The sequence below is a fragment of the Anabrus simplex genome, chromosome X (assembly GCF_040414725.1).
Source record: "Anabrus simplex isolate iqAnaSimp1 chromosome X, ASM4041472v1, whole genome shotgun sequence".
Classification (NCBI taxonomy): domain Eukaryota; kingdom Metazoa; phylum Arthropoda; class Insecta; order Orthoptera; family Tettigoniidae; genus Anabrus; species Anabrus simplex.
This window is the reverse complement of record NC_090279.1, coordinates 138,671,637-138,690,500: the sequence shown is the minus strand read 5'-3', so window position 1 is coordinate 138,690,500 and position 18,864 is coordinate 138,671,637.

Sequence of the window (18,864 nt, the reverse complement as noted above, 5' to 3'; positions counted from 1 at the left end):
TGTGCAGTTCGATCACACTGCTGTGGTGGTGGATTCGAACCCCTCAGTTGGTCGATCTGAAGTTCTTTTTGTTTTTTCAGTGGTTCCCTCACTATTACTTTTAGATGTACCTTTATTATTCATAGCCCTCCTTCCTATCCCATTCTTGCCTTCACACCTGTCTTCAATCAGTGTGATTTAAGCCAATATATAGAAATCTGGTAATTTTTTGACTCATTAGTGCCCCTGTATATTTCCTGGGTTTCCCTAATGTGGTAAGCTTGAGATAAATCAACATGCAAGCTAAAAGATTTTTAAAATGACCCTCCCATCCCCTACTGCTTATTGAAGGATGAAGAAGTATAAAACAACATCCAGGCAATAGGAAGACGTATACTGTAGGTCCTACGTGGTAAGTCCTTGAACTTACAGAATTTGCAATAAAATACACAATCCAGATCTTTGTCTCTCTTTCTTTCTCCCTCCCCCTCCCGTTGAGAATACGGTTATACTAATGCGTACATCAAAATAAAGGCAGGAACTATTTAAATTTAATTTAAGCAAGTGAAGAAGAGAATGTATGACTAGCTCGGGTTCGCGGATTCGAGTCCGGCGGTATTTGAGGGTGCTCAAATACACCATTCTAATGTCTGCAAACCTACCGGTAAGTGAAAGAATTCTTTCGGGACGAAATTCTGGCTCCTCGTCGTTTATGGAAACCCTAGAAGTAGTTAGAAGAACTGTTAACATTATTATTCTCAATTCAACAATGAGTTTGAAAGCTGACCTAATTTCCGTTCACATAGCCGAGCACGTTAGTTCTCCTTTATGTTCCCTGGATAAGCTTGAATATATAACCAGCATGACAACTGAAAATATGCCGAATAATTACAGGTTACCGATGAGAGGAGAAAGAAACTAAAAATTCGAAAGAAAAGCAGCTTGATTTTTTCTGGGTAATATCCGAGAAGAGAATATGTAGAGTTACAAAAATGCAGCAAAGTTTGGGCTGGGAATACTTGGGATAAAGGAGACGAGCTGCTCGACTGTTCCGAGCTGTCAGTGGAGAGATGGCGTGGAATGATATCAGTTGACGAATAAGTTTGAATGGTGTCTTTAAAAGTAGGAAAGATTACAATATGGAGATAAAGCTGGAATGCAAGAGGAAAACGTGGGGAAAATGTTCGTTTATAGGATGGGGAGTTAGGGATAGGAAGAACTTACCAAGGGAGATGTTCAATAAATTTCCAATTTCTTAATAATCATTTAAGAAAAGACTAGGAGAATAACAGATAGGGAATTTCCCACCCGGGAGACTGCCCTAAATGCAGATCAGTATTGATTGATTGATTGATTGATTGATTGATTGATATTGATTGATTGATTGATTGATTGACGCTCGCACAAAAGAAAGGAAAGGCAATAAGTAATTTGTGGAACGTTCGAAAATCACACTGCAAAGGCTAAATAAAATGCATCGTTTAAAACACCATTCTTTTCATGGATATCGCTTCAGGAATGCATATAACAAAGTAAAGGCAGAAATATGTAACATTAATTTGAGTAGGTGTGAGAAAGTGTGTTTATTTCCTCAGTTCCTCTCTGAGCAAGGGAAAGGGCTTAATTATGAATATCTTGTATTATTTCATCTTAAATTTTATCACTTACTGCTGCAAGAGAACGTTCAGTATGGATGCACACATTGAGGTTAGTTTGTTATCATTATGTCTGGTGATTTTTAATATGTAACTAGTCATGTTGGCAGGAGTGATGCGCCTTGAGAAAAGAGAATAGGGCGGTAATATTTAACTTTTAGTGTAGGGCCTTAATTGGCGATTACTATAATTAGGGTGCTTGGTCGCGTCCAATACTTCAGGCCTCGTGCCCTTCCTCAAAATTGAGGTAACGCACTGGTTACGGCCCCTTTACGTTCAGGAAGTATTGTGTCCATCATTTCGGTAGAATGGTATTCCAAGCTGAAGTAGTGTTGTGAATATCCTGAATATGTTTATTCTTCTGTAAAATATGTTTCGGCTAACTCTTCTCCCCTAGAAATTTTAGGACTTATCCATGCCAAAATTCACACTTCAAAATTTATGTGGATACCTAAGATAATTTTTGCTAAATATTTGCCATGCCCTGTGATATTAATAGCAGATTTCCTGTCACATTCCACTATCGTGCTCGATCCTGCGCATTCAAATTTAGGAGTAATTTTCATATACGGTACCTCTCTTGAATTGCAATTCTCTAGCATCTTCTATTATTTCGCCTCCTCAGAGTGAGATGTCGTTTGACCTTATGCGTCTACCTGAGGATCAGACTAGTTGCATTCGTAAATTATGTCAGTCATTTTCCGACGTGTTTTCGGAATTGTTTTTCGTATTGGCTTAACGTCGCACTGACACAGACAGGTCTTATGGAGACGATCCGGAAAATCTAGGTGTGACTGACTTAACTGAATACAAGATTGAGGTTACGGATTCAATCCCCGTAATATTTCCTCCCTACAGGTTATTTCCGCAGAAAATGAAGGCCCTCAATGAAATCATCGACCAAATGCTGAGGGATGATATCATTCGACCCTCCAAGTCGCCGTATTCTTCACCCCTTTTTTCTGTTGTCGGAACCTCAAGGTGGCTTCAGGCCAGTAATTGATTACACGCCGTTACATCGTAAGATTTTTCTACAATCAGTACCACTTCCCGACTTGCATTCATGTTTCTGTTGGTTTCGGGAGGCTATGTTCTTCTCCATCTTAGATCTCAACCAAGCCTATAATGATATACGTCTGGGGGAAGAATCAAAACATCTGACTGCCTTCGCCACCGACTGGAATCTGTATGAAGACAACCGCGTGCCTTTTGGCCTCCCCCACCGGCACGGCGGTTCTTACTAGGCTGCTAGGTAGGGTCTTCTGCGATATTAAATTTGAATATCTGTACCATTATCTAGATGATGTTGATATTTCCTCTGAGACCTTTGAAGAACCCTTAGCTCATCTACATGAAGCTCTAATCGCTTTCGTAAAGCTGGATTGACGGTCATGTTGTAAGAGCTATCTTTTGAATAACCATCTATGTCCTACTTGGGGCATATTGTGTCACCTGATGGAGTTTCAGTCGATCATTCCAGAACGCATGCAATCCGTAACTTCACGCCTAATAAGGATGTTAAGGGGGTTGCTAGATATCTTTAGGAAATTCATCCCCAACTTAGACAATATGGTGGCACCCCTAATCCGTCTCCGCGGGAAAGCTGTCAAGTTTGAATAGGGGTCGTTGCAGCAAGCAGCGTTAGAGGATCTGAAATTGGCTCTGTGTCACGCCCCGGTCTTGGCTGTGCCAGATTTCTCCAAGAAGTTAATTGTAAACACAGACGCCTCTCCATCCGCGGTTGCTCGGTTCTTCTTCAGGAATCTGAACTGGAATGGCGGCCAATCGCCCATGCGTCTAGAACCTTGTCATATAAAGAGGCCAAGTACTCTACGTACGAGTTAGAAGGACTGTCCGTCCCATTTCCTTTATAAACTTTCAGTCTTTACCTTGAGCATGTTAAATTTCAATTAGAGACTGACAATCATTCTCTGAGGTGGGTTCTTCCTAGGCCCCGTCGTACCGGGAGAATCGGATATGAGCGTTTTAGTTTGACGTGCGAGATATTGGGCGATGTGAAAATATGGTCCCAGATGGGTTAAGCTGAATGTTTGCCGGCGATTCTGATGTTGACTCGAAGAAAAGCCCTTCGCCTTCTATTTCCACACCTCCTATTATACGTGCCATTCTAACTGATGCCCCTTTGTTATTTCATGACATAGCGAAATACCAACGTGAAGATCAGTGCTGGCTCCTATTACGGAAACCCTTTCTTCTGGGGAACATGTTGTATATTATGCTTTGATGAATGGGATTCTGTGTTGCCTTTCGAGGCATGATCAGAATATGCAAATTGTGGTTCCAGCTTTTCTAGCGCCTATGATTTTCATGTATTACCATGAGGCCCCATTAGATGGACATCTAGGCGTCTTCAAAACCAGAGAAAAGATAAGGTACATGTTTATCTGGAAGAGTATGGACGGCGAGATTAGGGAACTCGATAAAGCATGTAAGTCTTGTTTAATTAGGGATAGTACATCGAATGCATCGGACCCTTCCCTCAATCTAAAGGGAATGGGAGTAAATTCATTCTTGTGTGTGTGGATGGTTCCACACGGTTCTCATTGCTGTTTCCGACTAGTATTGACACTGATCAGTCCACTGTTTCTTGTCTGAATATTATTTTTCCACCTTTTGGACCCTGTCAATATATTATTTCTGATAACGCTATTGCGTTCCCCTCTAATTTATTTCGTAAGTTCTGTTTTGATCTCTCTATTCACAATGTCACGACGTCTGCGTACCACCCACAGCCAACTCTAACCCAGAAGGTTAATCATAATCCCCGAACTGCCCTTATTGCCTTCCACCATGAATATCATTCTCGTTTGGACACTCCTTAAACTGGTTATCATTAGCCTTTAACTGGGGCGTTCATGAGTCCCACGAGTTTTCTCCACTTTCTCTTATGTTTAAGTTTGTCTCAAATGTTCCTTTGTCAAATGTGTTGTCAATCAATGAGCTATTGCCAGAGACAATAGATCCAGAGGATATCCGGGATTTATGTGGAAAAGCAACAAATAACCTTAGGGCCTCTCATAGGAGAGTAAAGATTGGGTATGACCGTGGACAAAGACAAACCAATTTCCAAAATTGGAGATCAGATTATGGTTAAAAATTTTGTTCCCTCGGGCAAGCTTGCCCCCAGATATCATGGAACTTGCATTATACTCGATATCCTTACTCCTGTCACCTTTTTGGTTAGTAACCCGAGAAACGAAAGGATTTTAGGGGTCCACCTGTCTCAAGTAAAACCTGTGTGAAGGCCTTCGCTTTTCATTATAAGCCACCAAGTTATAATATTGCTGATTTAATTATATTGCTTTCCTTAGTATCTTATTAGTTTAAATTTTATACAAGCAAGTTAGAATAAGGAGGCCTTCTGCCCCTGCGGGTTGTGAAATATTCTATGTATTTAAGTTAATACTAAGTTAACTTCCATTTTTTTGAAAGCCTTGACTTCAATTATTTCATTACCATTCCACCATTAAGGACACTGCCTCCAAACGTGTGTCAGAAAATTCGTGCATTCGTCCTACAAAGTCGCCAACTTTACCTGCAACACATGTGACATTATCTGTGAGTCAGTTACTGTTGCCCCAAAGTTCAATGTTACAGTGCCCTACTTTCACTTGAGGCCACGTCGTGTCAACCTGCGAGAGATGCCGGCGCGGGGTATGGGCCCGCTTCGTTCCGACCGAGACTCGTCTAAACTGCCTCCTTTGGGACTATCATCCTTGGGATAGGCTTGGAAGCAGGATTCCAAACGCCCACTCTATCCTTGGTCCGAACAATGCTATTTGGTACTTTGTGACCATCGCCTTGGTTGCTCCCCACAATATACGGGAGCATGGTATCTCAAGGTACCTTGGGAGTCCGGGCGACCCCATCCAGTCATCGTCAGCGGCGGCCGCTCTTGCCATCGACTCTGGGCGCAACAGCCCGAACTTCTACTACTTCGCAAACACTATCTGAACTACATTGCCTCAACAAATAAACAAGAAAGGACCCTCTATCAAATGATACTCCAACTTATATATATGTTCTCTCAAAATATGCATGGCAAGATTCAAGATTTCAAAGCTGCTCATACCGTTGTAAGAGCTTAGAGGGTGGCGGTCTGTACCGACGGTGCACCTTCTCCGTCCGGTCGAAATGCGTGCCTTCTATAAGGCCATCTATGTAATGTAACTTGAAATAATGTTATGCAAGAAACTTTGATTTTTAACTGTTGGATGCCTCTACCATCGGCCTATGTGCCCCCTCTGGCGGGATTAAGGACAATTAATTCTTACGGGAAAGCTAATTTTGAAAGGTAGATTATCACAGTTTTGAAAATTATTTTGTTCTTGTGTCAAGGATGCCAACACATCTGCCTCAACCCCCCCCCCCTCAATCTCCTGCATCTATCTAAAAATTCGAAATTTTGTGAATATTTTCTGTAGCCGAATAATATTTGGGGTGTGTACAAGCATCCAGCCTATCCGTAAAGTGTTCACTAACTTTCCCTCGAGATACTATAAAAGCTGGGCGCGTTAAGGCCATATTGTCATTGGTATGGGTACAGTTTATTGTGTGCGGCGTATACTAAAGTGGCAGAGGTCGCGGATCGGCGTTCGGAAGGCCAGCCACACAAGATAATGACAGAAATATTTTAACATATGATAGCTTCCGGAGATAGCATGAGGGGAATGTTTCAAAGCTCTTGTATTTCGTGTAATTTGGTTTGAAAGTATAATTTTCGCCAATCTAAGGGCTCTGTTTTATTCCGTACTGGGAAATATGCGACATAAGAGGACAAGAGCGATTACCCTTTGTTGACTACCATTCAACTGGTATGGGGTGACTAAAGTTTCTTATCCTCCATAATCATTAAGAGTTTTTGGTATTTAATGCTTATTGTTTAGTCACCCTGGCGTAGAATAGCCTTAGCCTCTGTACCTTGGGGCCATGAGCTCACTTAAGGTTTTAACAGTTTTCTAGAAGAAGTGCAGGATTTTCGCCTCCCTGCGATTTGTTTTTGGCCGATGATTATCAACTTTTCCCCGTTTACATTGTAGCCATTTAATATGGGCACTCATTTTGCCTCTTTATGTTTCCGAAAGTTAATATGAAAATAATTGAGCAGAAGTGAGTGTAAATACCTCATCTGAAGATTGCTATTGTATATCCTTGTGCGCTGTAAGAAATGTATGCCTCTGAGAAACTGGACTGTATTAGAGTTTGGAGCTGAGACTCTTAACGAAGCAAACCTGCTCTTATACAATGTTCCATCGTGCTGATAATTCTCTCTACTTTATGTCGTTGTTGTTGGAGCTAACGAGCTCATTATTATGTTGTTATTGTTTATTCGCGTCTTCTATTTACCTAATTTTAAATAAGAGAAACAAGAAGGAAGGAATAACATTTCCAAATTTAGTGCATTATATTATGTTCTTGTCAAATCCTTGTCCATGCATTGAGCCCAGCACCTTCTTACACCTCTGTGATCCACGATATTTGCGGAATAATAATAATAATAATAATAATAATAATAATAATAATAATAATAATAATAATAATAATAATAATAATAATAATAATAATAATAATAATAATAATAATAATAATAATAATAATAATAATACCGGGAGGTCGACCTCAACTCCGCTCATTAAAAACCAGCGCCTTAATAATCTCCCCTATCGATCAAAAAGTGAAACTAATAACACAACAAGTTGGAACTTTAATCAGAAGCTGTCACCACTGAAATATTAAGTAACTGTGTTACTGTAAAGTTTCCTAATCTGATTGAATTTTTCCTGGTTTTGTTCGCCATACGTCAAGAAGTTTGGACATTTTTCCACAGATGACATTACCACAAAACCTCTGATCATGCACTCTGGTGCAAGGTGTAAGAACTTATAACTTAAAGAAATTTCGTATTTCTAGGTTTTTATAACTGAATCTATGTTCATTTATTTTGCGATTGGCAATATTTCCGTTTCTTTCCGCCAGTCTTGAATCGGACCAATCATAAATTTTGGTAATTAATTTTCAACCAATCCCGCATTTCTAGTTCATTTTGAATCCACCAATAAAAATTAAGAGGGTGTGTCCTGATTAGTCTTGAATTCTCTCGAACCTCCCCTGAGGGTACATAAACCGCGGCTTTACATGTTTCCTTGTCAATTGATCATCCTCTCTCTGTGTGTGTGTTAAGGCAGCAGGCCGCCCCTTTCTTCGGTCAGCTGAACATCTATAACGTAATGGCCACGTAAACTTTATCTTTATTGCTACCTCCGCAGCTTTATTCGAGGGGAAGGTCCGAGTCTCTAATTATGTAACAATACATTTCTAAAATGTAACTTTTCTTTTGGCTAATGTAAAAACTTCATAAAATATTCAATTGTAATTGGGGGATAGAGAGTGAGTTACCCTCTCGAGCTCCCGTTCTTCTTGGTTTGAGGTGTCTGCGATTTAGCAACCTTTTTTCTGTAATGTATTGCCGTTATTTCTATACGCACCACCTCATGTAGCTTGGGATTAGCCCCTGTTTCATCGGCAGAGAGCCGTGTAGGTTTTAATTTTTCATTATCTAGGAGTCCACTGTACGCCTCTATTCAGTTTGTGTTCGGGCCGTTTATTTAACCTGTTCTTTTTCGCAAAGGCCCTTTAGGTTGGGTACTGGACACCCCTGTATAAAATTATTTTCAATTTGTAAGTTGTGCCTTGAGAGGCCAGAGATTGTTGCCTTGAGCAGGCTAGAAGGAACTGAGAGCGTGTTGCCTTGAGCAGGCTAGAAGGAACTGAGAGCGTGTTGCCTTGAGCAGGCTAGAAGGAACTGAGAGCGTGTTGCCTTGAGCAGGCTAGAAGGAACTGTGAGCCTGTTGCCTTGAGCAGGCTAGAAGGAACTGTGAGCCTGTTGCCTTGAGCAGGCTAGAAGGAACTGAGAGCCTGTTGCCTTGAGCAGGCTAGAAGAAACTGAGAGAACTGAGATCCTGTTGCCTTGAGCAGGCTAGAAGAAACTGAGAGAACTGAGAGCGTGTTGCCTTGAGCAGGCTAGAAGAAACTGAGAGAACTGAGAGCGTGTTGCCTTGAGCAGGCTAGAAGAAACTGAGAGAACTGAGAGCGTGTTGCCTTGAGCAGGCTAGAAGGAACTGAGAGAACTGAGATCCTGTTGCCTTGAGCAGGCTAGAAGAAACTGAGAGAACTGAGATCCTGTTGCCTTGAGCAGGCTAGAAGAAACTGAGAGAACTGAGAGCGTGTTGCCTTGAGCAGGCTAGAAGGAACTGAGAGCGTGTTGCCTTGAGCAGGCTAGAAGGAACTGAGAGCGTGTTGCCTTGAGCAGGCTGGAAGGAACTGAGAGCGTGTTGCCTTGAGCAGGCTAGAAGGAACTGAGAGCGTGTTGCCTCGAGCAGGCTAGAAGGAACTGAGAGCGTGTTGCCTTGAGCAGGCTAGAAGGAACTGAGAGCGTGTTGCCTCGAGCAGGCTAGAAGGAACTGAGAGCGTGTTGCCTTGAGCAGGCTAGAAGGAACTGTGAGCGTGTTGCCTTGAGCAGGCTAGAAGGAACTGAGAGCGTGTTGCCTTGAGCAGGCTAGAAGGAACTGAGAGCGTGTTGCCTTGAGCAGGCTAGAAGGAACTGAGAGCGTGTAGCCTTGAGCAGGCTAGAAGGAACTGAGAGCGTGTTGCCTTGAGCAGGCTAGAAGGAACTGTGAGCGTGTTGCCTTGAGCAGGCTAGAAGGAACTGAGAGCGTGTTGCCTTGAGCAGGCTAGAAGGAACTGAGAGCGTGTTGCCTTGAGCAGGCTAGAAGGAACTGTGAGCGTGTTGCCTTGAGCAGGCTAGAAGGAGCTGAGAGCGTGTTGCCTTGAGCAGGCTAGAAGGAACTGAGAGCGTGTTGCCTTGAGCAGGCTAGAAGGAACTGAGAGCGTGTTGCCTTGAGCAGGCTAGAAGGAGCTGAGAGCCTGTTGCCTTGAGCAGGCTAGAAGGAACTGAGAGCGTGTTGCCTTGAGCAGGCTAGAAGGAACTGTGAGCGTGTTGCCTTGAGCAGGCTAGAAGGAACTGAGAGCGTGTTGCCTTGAGCAGGCTAGAAGGAACTGAGAGCGTGTTGCCTTGAGCAGGCTAGAAGGAACTGAGAGCGTGTTGCCTTGAGCAGGCTAGAAGGAACTGAGAGCGTGTTGCCTTGAGCAGGCTAGAAGGAACTGAGAGCGTGTTGCCTTGAGCAGGCTAGAAGGAACTGAGAGCGTGTTGCCTTGAGCAGGCTAGAAGGAGCTGAGAGCGTGTTGCCTTGAGCAGGCTAGAAGGAACTGAGAGCGTGTTGCCTTGAGCAGGCTAGAAGGAACTGAGAGCGTGTTGCCTTGAGCAGGCTAGAAGGAACTGAGAGCGTGTTGCCTTGAGCAGGCTAGAAGGAACTGAGAGCGTGTTGCCTTGAGCAGGCTAGAAGGAACTGAGAGCGTGTTGCCTTGAGCAGGCTAGAAGGAACTGAGAGCCTGTTGCCTTGAGCAGGCTAGAAGGAACTGAGAGCGTGTTGCCTTGAGCAGGCTAGAAGGAACTGAGCCTGTTGCCTCTTAGTAAGAGTAATGTGTACCTGTGGAAGGCAAGATATTGTATTTTGGGAGCAAGCGCTCTTGAATTAGGGGATTTCTGCCCTTGAGTAAATGATTCCTTGTTTGAATTAAAATTGTAAACTGGATCCGGTATATCTAGAATTGTAACATTAGGGGCTTGAAGCCCAGAATCCCTAAAAATCTCTAATATTGGATTTTCCTAGTCCTGTTTCAAGATTGCTAATTGTACCTGTTATATAGTTATTTGTTGATTTTTGAAATTCTAAAGAAATATAACCTTCAGTTCAAGTTTTAAATTAATTTTGATATTGTAGATAGAACCATTCACCCCGGCACCGTCTTTAGCCTCTTTCTGCTCCATGGATATCCCCGAAATAATAATAATAATAATAATAATAATAATAATAATAATAATAATAATAATAATAATAATAATAATAATAATAATAATAATTGTCGGTTCATGGTGTGGGTTACTGTAGTCACGTTCTTTTTTTTTGCTATTTGTTTTACGTCGCGCCGACACAGATACGTCTTATAGCGACGATGGGATAGGAAAGGCCTAGAAAGTGGAAGGAAGCGGCCGTGGCCTTAATTAAGGTACAGTCCCGGCATTTGTCTGGTGTGAAAATGGGAAACCACGGAAAACCATCTTCAGGGCTGCCGACAGTGGGGCTCGAACCCACGATCTCCCGATTACTGGATACTGGCCGCACTTAAGCGACTGCAGCTATCGAGCTCGGTAGTCACGTTCTTTTTCGGGAACCATGGGCAACGGCTGAGTGGGCTTGTAAGCGGTCCTGAGGGTCGGGATACCACTTGCTATGGCACGGGAATGGGTTCTCGGACATATTCTGTGCAATGGCCCTTCTTGTGCTCAGGTGGCTAAGACTACAAAATCCACCGATGGTCCCTAACCCGTTAGAGGAGAGATTCTCACTTGGACTATGTATAAGTAGGGTAGCATACTGCTTCATGTATTTACCGAGTTCAGAACGTTTAAAGCAAACCTCGGACCTATGGGAGTAATGGAGTCCCGCTCCCATTAACAGGCGATGGACTCCTTGGAAGCGACTTGGCGAACGAAATGGAAATCGATGGTGAACTATCACTATTAATGGGGCTATTCGAAAAAAGAAAGTAGAACTGGGTACTTTAGCAAAGAGGACGCATCCGGATGTACCAGGGGTAACTGATATTCGGGCAAGAAGAGATAACGAGGAAGAGACAGGAGACTGTAAAGGGTACTTGACTGGTGTTAAAGAGGGAAGGGCACAGTATGTGGCAGGAATGTTAATGAGGAATACTATTATACGCAGCATGGTTTCATTTAGGCACGTAAATGAGCGAACGATGTGGATATATTTGGCAGTTGGAGGAATTAGGACGAGAATTGTCTGAGTGTATGCACCGTGTGACGGTTCAGATGAGGATGAAGTTCACAAGTTTTATGAAACATCGAATGATATCGTAGTCAGGGTCAACAGCAAGGATGTGGAAGGTGCTGATGGGCGATACCAATGCGAGAGTTGCAAACAGAACTGATGTATTCGAAAGGGTGATTGGTAAATGTGGGGAATAAGTGGAAGCTAACGGGAATGGGAAGTGTTTGTTGGACTTCTGTGCTAGTTTGTGTTTAGCAGTTACGAATATATTCCTTAAGCATGAGGCTTTTCACATGGGGGCTACGGATACCAGATCCATAAAATAGACCATATCTCAACCGACATTAAATTCAAGAAGTCTGTTAGGAATGTATGATTTTTCGGGGATCTTTCGGTGATACAGACCACTATCTGATGTGTAGTGAACTAAGTATCTCTAGGCCTAGGACAGAGAAAGTGAAATCTGTCAGCAAACGAATAAGAGTAGAAAATCTGCAGGACGAGGAAATTAGACAGAAGTACATGGATATGATTACTGAGAAGTTTTGAACAGTGGACAGTAAGCAGGTTCAGGATATAGAAAGAGAATAGGTGGCATACAGGGATGCTGTAATAGAAACACGAAGGGAATGCCTAGGAATGACTACGGTATGTGTAAAGGTGGAGAAAAGCTAACACCTCGGTGGAATGATGAGGTGGCAGCAGCTTGTAAACGCAAAAAGAAGGCTTACCAGAAATGGCTCCAAACAAGGCCGATGCAGACAGGGAATTGTACGTAGATGAATTAAACAGAGCGATACAAATAGTTGCTGAATCCAAAAAGAAACCATGGGAAGATTTTGCTAATAACCTGGAAAGGCTATGTCAAGCAGCAGCGAAACCTTTCTGGATAGTAATAAAGAATCATGGGAATGAAAGGAAAAGGAAATAAGCTGTACTTTGGGTAATACATGTGAACTCATAATAGATCCCAGCGAACCACTGGACAGGTGGAGGGAATATTTTGAAAATCTTCCCATTGTAAAAGGAAATCACCCTGGTGGTGTCGCGAACAACCAAGCTCATGTGCAGGAAGAAAGTGATGCTGGTGAAATTACGCTTGAGGAAGTTGAAAGGATGGTAAATAAACTCCATTGTCATAAAGCAGCAGGAATAGATGAAATTAGACCTGAGATGGTGAAGTATAGTGGGAAGGCAGGGATGAAATGGCTTCATAAAGTAGTAAGATTAGAATGGAGTGTTGGTAAGGTACCTTCAGATCGGAGAGGAGCAGTAACTGCACCTATCTATAAGCAAGGGAACATGAAGGATTGCAACAACTATCGAGGTATCTAATTGTATACTATACCAAGCAAGGTATTCGCTGGCATCTTGGAAGGGAGGGTGCGATCAGTGGTTGAGAGGACGTTGGACGGGATCCAGTGTGATTACTGAGCACGGAGGAGCTGTCAAGGTCCGATTTTCAGTACGCGCCAGGTAAATGTAAAATGTTACGATTTGAATGAACAGTTGTGCTTATATTTCGTAGACCTACAGAAAGCATATGAGGGAAATGATGTTCACTCTAGCGGGGGGATGAAATTAAGGGTACATTATTAAAATCAATCAAAGGCATTCATGGTGACAATTAGGCTGCAGTGAGAATTGATGGTAGAATGAGTTCTTGGTTCAGGATATTTACAGGGGTTAGACAAGGCTGTAATCTTTCACCTTTGCCCTTCGTAGTTTACGTGGATCATCTGATGGAAGGTATAAATTGGCAGGGAGTGATTCAGGCAGTTGGAAATTTAGTAAGGAGTCTGGCCTCTGCTGACGACTTCGTCTTAATGGTAGATTGTGCCGAAAGCCTGCAGTCTAATGTCTTCGAACTTGAAAATAGGCGTAATGAGTACGGAATGACAATTAGCCTCTCCAAGACTAAATTTATGTCAGTAGGTAAGAAAGTCAACAGAATTGAATGTCAGATTGGTGATACAAAGCTGGAACAGGTAGAAAATTTTAAGTATATTTGTTGTGTGTTCCACCAGGATGGTAATACAGGAAGTGAGACTGAATCAAGGTGTAGTAAAGCTAATGTAGTGAGCTGAGAGTTGCGATCAACAGTGTTTTGTAAGAAGGAAGTCAGCTCCCGGACGAAACTCTTTTGACAACGGTGTGTCTCCAGACCATCTTTGCTTTACGAGAGCGAAAGCTTTGTGGACTCAGGATATCTTATTCATAAATTAGAAGTAACAGACACGAAAGTAGCGTGAATTATTGCTTCTGCAAACAGGTGGGAACAATGGCAGGAGAGTACTCGGAACAAGCAGATGAAGGCTAATTTAGGAATGAACTCGATGGATGAAGCTGTACGCGTAAAACGTCTTCGGTGGCGGGCACAATGGTTTGACTCAGTTTCTAACGATTTAAAGAAGAGGTACAGAACTAAATGAGGCCACGGCACTAGTTGCAAATCGAGGAATGTCGCGACGTGCCGTTTCGTTAAATTCACAGAGGCTTGCAGACTGAACGCTGAAAGGCATAATGGACTATAATGATAATGCACGCAGGCCCTATGTATAAAAAAAAAAGAAGCACGAATTTATTTCCGTTAGTGTGCGAAGAATTGGACGTTAAATTTCAGTCAGTTGATCCCCCTTTATGGACCTGCTTTCGTATTCTTTCTTTCACCGGTAGAAGTTCTTTCTCTCTTATACATCCTCTTTGAGCCAGACATAGCGGGACATTGCACCCAGTGCCACAATCAATCAATCAATCAATCAATCAATCAATCAATCAATCAATCAATCAATCAATCAATCAATCAATCAATCAATCAATCAATCAATCAATCAATCAATCAATCAATCAATCAATCAATCAATCAATCAATCAATCAATCAATCAATCAATCAATCAATCAATCAATCAATCAATCAATCAATCAATCAATCAATCAATCAATCAATCAATCAATCAATCAATCAATCAATCAATCAATCAATCAATCAATCAATCAATCAATCAATCAATCAATCAATCAATCAATCAATCAATCAATCAATCAATCAATCAATCAATCAATCAATCAATCAATCAATCAATCAATCAATCAATCAATCAATCAATCAATCAATCAATCAATCAATCAATCAATCAATCAATCAATCAATCAATCAATCAATCAATCAATCAATCAATCAATCAATCAATCAATCAATCAATCAATCAATCAATCAATCAATCAATCAATCAATCAATCAATCAATCAATCAATCAATCAATCAATCAATCAATCAATCAATCAATCAATCAATCAATCAATCAATCAATCAATCAATCAATCAATCAATCAATCAATCAATCAATCAATCAATCAATCAATCAATCAATCAATCAATCAATCAATCAATCAATCAATCAATCAATCAATCAATCAATCAATCAATCAATCAATCAATCAATCAATCAATCAATCAATCAATCAATCAATCAATCAATCAATCAATCAATCAATCAATCAATCAATCAATCAATCAATCAATCAATCAATCAATCAATCAATCAATCAATCAATCAATCAATCAATCAATCAATCAATCAATCAATCAATCAATCAATCAATCAATCAATCAATCAATCAATCAATCAATCAATCAATCAATCAATCAATCAATCAATCAATCAATCAATCAATCAATCAATCAATCAATCAATCAATCAATCAATCAATCAATCAATCAATCAATCAATCAATCAATCAATCACAATCAATCAATCAATCAATCAATCAATCAATCAATCAATCAATTAATTAATTAATTCTGATCTGCAATTAGGGCAGTCGCCCAGGTGGCAGATTCCCTATCTGTTGCTTTCCTGGCCTTTTCGTAAATGATTTCAATGACATTGGAAATTTATTGAACATCTCCCGTGGTAAGCTGTTCCAGGAAGATATAAAGGTCCAATAATACTGCCTTGAGGAATTCCCCTCTTAATTATTACCGGTTAGATAATGCTTCGCCTTCTCTAATTTTCTGAGATCTATTTTCTAGAAATGTAGCAACCCATTCAGTTATTCTTTTGTCTAGTCCAATTGCACTCAGTTTGGCCAGTAATCTCCCGTGATCCATCCTATAAATGCTTTAGACAGGTCAATCACGATACAGTCCATTTGACCTCCAGAATCCAAAAAATCTGCTATAACTTGCTGAAATCCTACAAGTTGAGCTACAGTGGAATAACTTTTCCTAACACCAAATTGCCTTCTATCGAACCAGTTATTAATTTTTCACACATTTCTACTGTAATCAGAAGGAATGCCTTCCCAAAGCTTACATGCAATGCATGTCTAACTTACGGGCCTGTAATTTTCAGGTTTATGTCTATCACCGCTTCCTTTATATTCGGAGGCTACTATTGCAACTCTCCATTCATTTGGTATAGCTCCTTCAAACAAACATTAATCAATTAAGTACTTCAGATATGGTACTATATCCCAACCCATTGTCTTTATTATATCCCCGGATATCTTATCAATTCCACCCACTTTTCAACTTTTGTATCTTATTGTAAATATAATTTTTATCATATGTAAATTTTAAAACTACTTTAGTGTCAGTCACCTGCTCTATATGGACATTTTTCTTATAAACAATAATCTTTACATACTGCTGGCTGAATACTTCTGCCTTTTGAAGATCATCACATACACACTCCCCTCGTTCATTAACTATTCCTGGAATGTCCTTTTTGGAACCTATTTCTTCCTTAAAATACCTACACATACCATTCTATTTTCCAATAAAATTTGTATGACTGCCAATTATGCTTGACCTCATGTTATCCTTAGCTGCTTTCTTTGCTAGATTTAATTTCCTAGTAAGTTCCTTCAACTTCTCCTTACTTCCATGGCCATTTCTAACTCTATTTCCTTCCAATCTGCACCTCCTTCTTAGTCTCTTTATTTCCTTATTATAATAATGTGGGTCTTTACCATTCCTACCAGCTTTAAAGGAACAAACCTGTTTTCACATTCCTCAACAATTTCCTTAAACCCATCCCAGATTCTGTTTACATTCTTATTTACCATTTCCCACCAATCATAATTACTTTTTAAAAATTGCCTCATGCCTGCTTTATCAGCCATATAATCCTGCCTAATAGTCCTACTTTTAAAACCATCCTTTCTATCACATTTATTTCTAACTACGACAAAAACAGCTCCGTGATCACTAATACCATCTATTACTTTGGTTTCTCTATAGAGCTTGTCTGGTTTTATCAGCACCACGTCCAGGATATTTTTCCCTCTAGTTGATTCCATCACTTTCTGTATCAGCTGTCCTTCCTATATTAGCTTATTTGCAATTTGTTGGTCATGCTTCCTGTTATTCCCACTTCCTTCCAATTGACATTTGGTAAATTAAGATCTCCCACTGCAAGCACATTCCTTTCCATGTCGTTTCCCACATAGCTGATTATCTTATCAAATAATTCTGAATTTTGGTCAGCACTGTCCTTTCCCAGTATGTAAAGACATCAGGTTGCCTATTATCTTTTGAAATGAGCCTTACACCTAGAATTTGATGTTTCTCATGTTCAACTTTTTTTGTAGCTTACAAATTCTTCTATCATCAGAATAAATCCTATCCTATCTCTAAGATACACACTCCTGTATGTAGGATGCTAAAGGGTTTATTATGTCACCTATTCAATACATATACATTTTTAAACATTTAGGAATTTATTATTAATTCCATTTGAGACATGTTTTGCCCTTCATTGAGGGCATCATCAGTCAAATGGAATTAATAATAAATTCCTTAATGTATAAAAATGTATATGTATTGAATAGGTGACAAAATAAACCCTGTAGCATCCTCTATTCAGTATCTTCAATACGGATTAACAATGATATTTATCACACACTCCTGTTCTGTGAGAAAATTTCTGCATCCATTACATAATTTCTCAGCCATGATTCAACTCATATTACAACATCTGGTAAATATATATCTATTAAGTTACTTAATTCTCTTCCTTTCTTTACAATACTTCTACAGTTCAACACTAACAATTTTATTTCATCCCTACTTGATTTCTGAATCTCTGTACCCTCATCACCATTCCGTAGACAACACCATCTTCTTGAATGTACGTCCCTATTACCCTTCTAAACAAATTTCCTAACTTATACGTACCACTGCGATTTAATTGAAGGCCATCTGAGTGCAGATCCCTACCTCCTATCCACCCATTAAGATCTAGAAATTTAATTCCCAGTTTCCCCACATACCCACTCCATAGTCTCACTTAAAACCCTGATCACTCTCCAATCAGTATCCCTCCTACACAGTATTCCACTGATAACAATCTCTGCTTTCTTAAACTTCACCCACGCAGCATTTACCAGGTCCCACACATCTCCAAATATGTTGGTACTTATATTAGCTTGCCTTACGTTGTTGGTACCAAGTGAAAAATTACCACCTTCTACTTTCCCTTTTTTCTTCTCTTCTACTTTTCTCAGCATCTGCCTCAACCTAATTTCTGGAGAACATTCTACCCTGGTTCCCTTTTTTCCACACACTTTCCCCATGTGGCTAAAAATGGAATCCCCCTTGACCACCTCCTTTGATCCCCTCCCCTCCTGGTCAGCCCTATCTTTCCTGATAGCTGCAGAAGCTACTTCCCCCTCCCTTTTCTCCCTCCTATGGCCCTGTTCCACCTGTCTTTTCCTATTTTCTACTCTACATTTTCCTTTCCTACCTTTCCCCTTCCTCCTACTTCCACACATCTCAGCAACAGTCCCCTGTTCCTCATCTTCCATCCGTTGCTCTACCTGCAGTGGCTTGTACTGATTTCTCATAGACACCTGTCCTGAGTTCTTATCCTGAATAGAGCCCTTAGCCTGCAATCTCCTTCCCCTTAAAACATTAGAACATCTGTCTTCTACAGTTCCCTCCTTTCCTTCCTCTCCCTCTTGTACACTTACTGTAACCTATTCGTTGTTTGAGGGAGTCCTATCTTCCTTCCTGTCTTCTGTGAGAATCCTAATTATCTCCCTCAAACTCTCCAACTCCTCTCTCATACCACTCAATGCCTCACCACACCCACAGTACATACACTTGCATTCTTTACCCATTCATTACAGAAAAACTGAAAAGGAACGGAAATATAAATAACTTGTTTTGTGCAAAAAAAAAAAAGAAAAAATATTGTCTAGGATAGTACTCAAAGATCACACAACAATTAGGTACTTAATATACTACTACACTATAATACTACTTAGTCGTATTCGATGTGTATCCTACAAC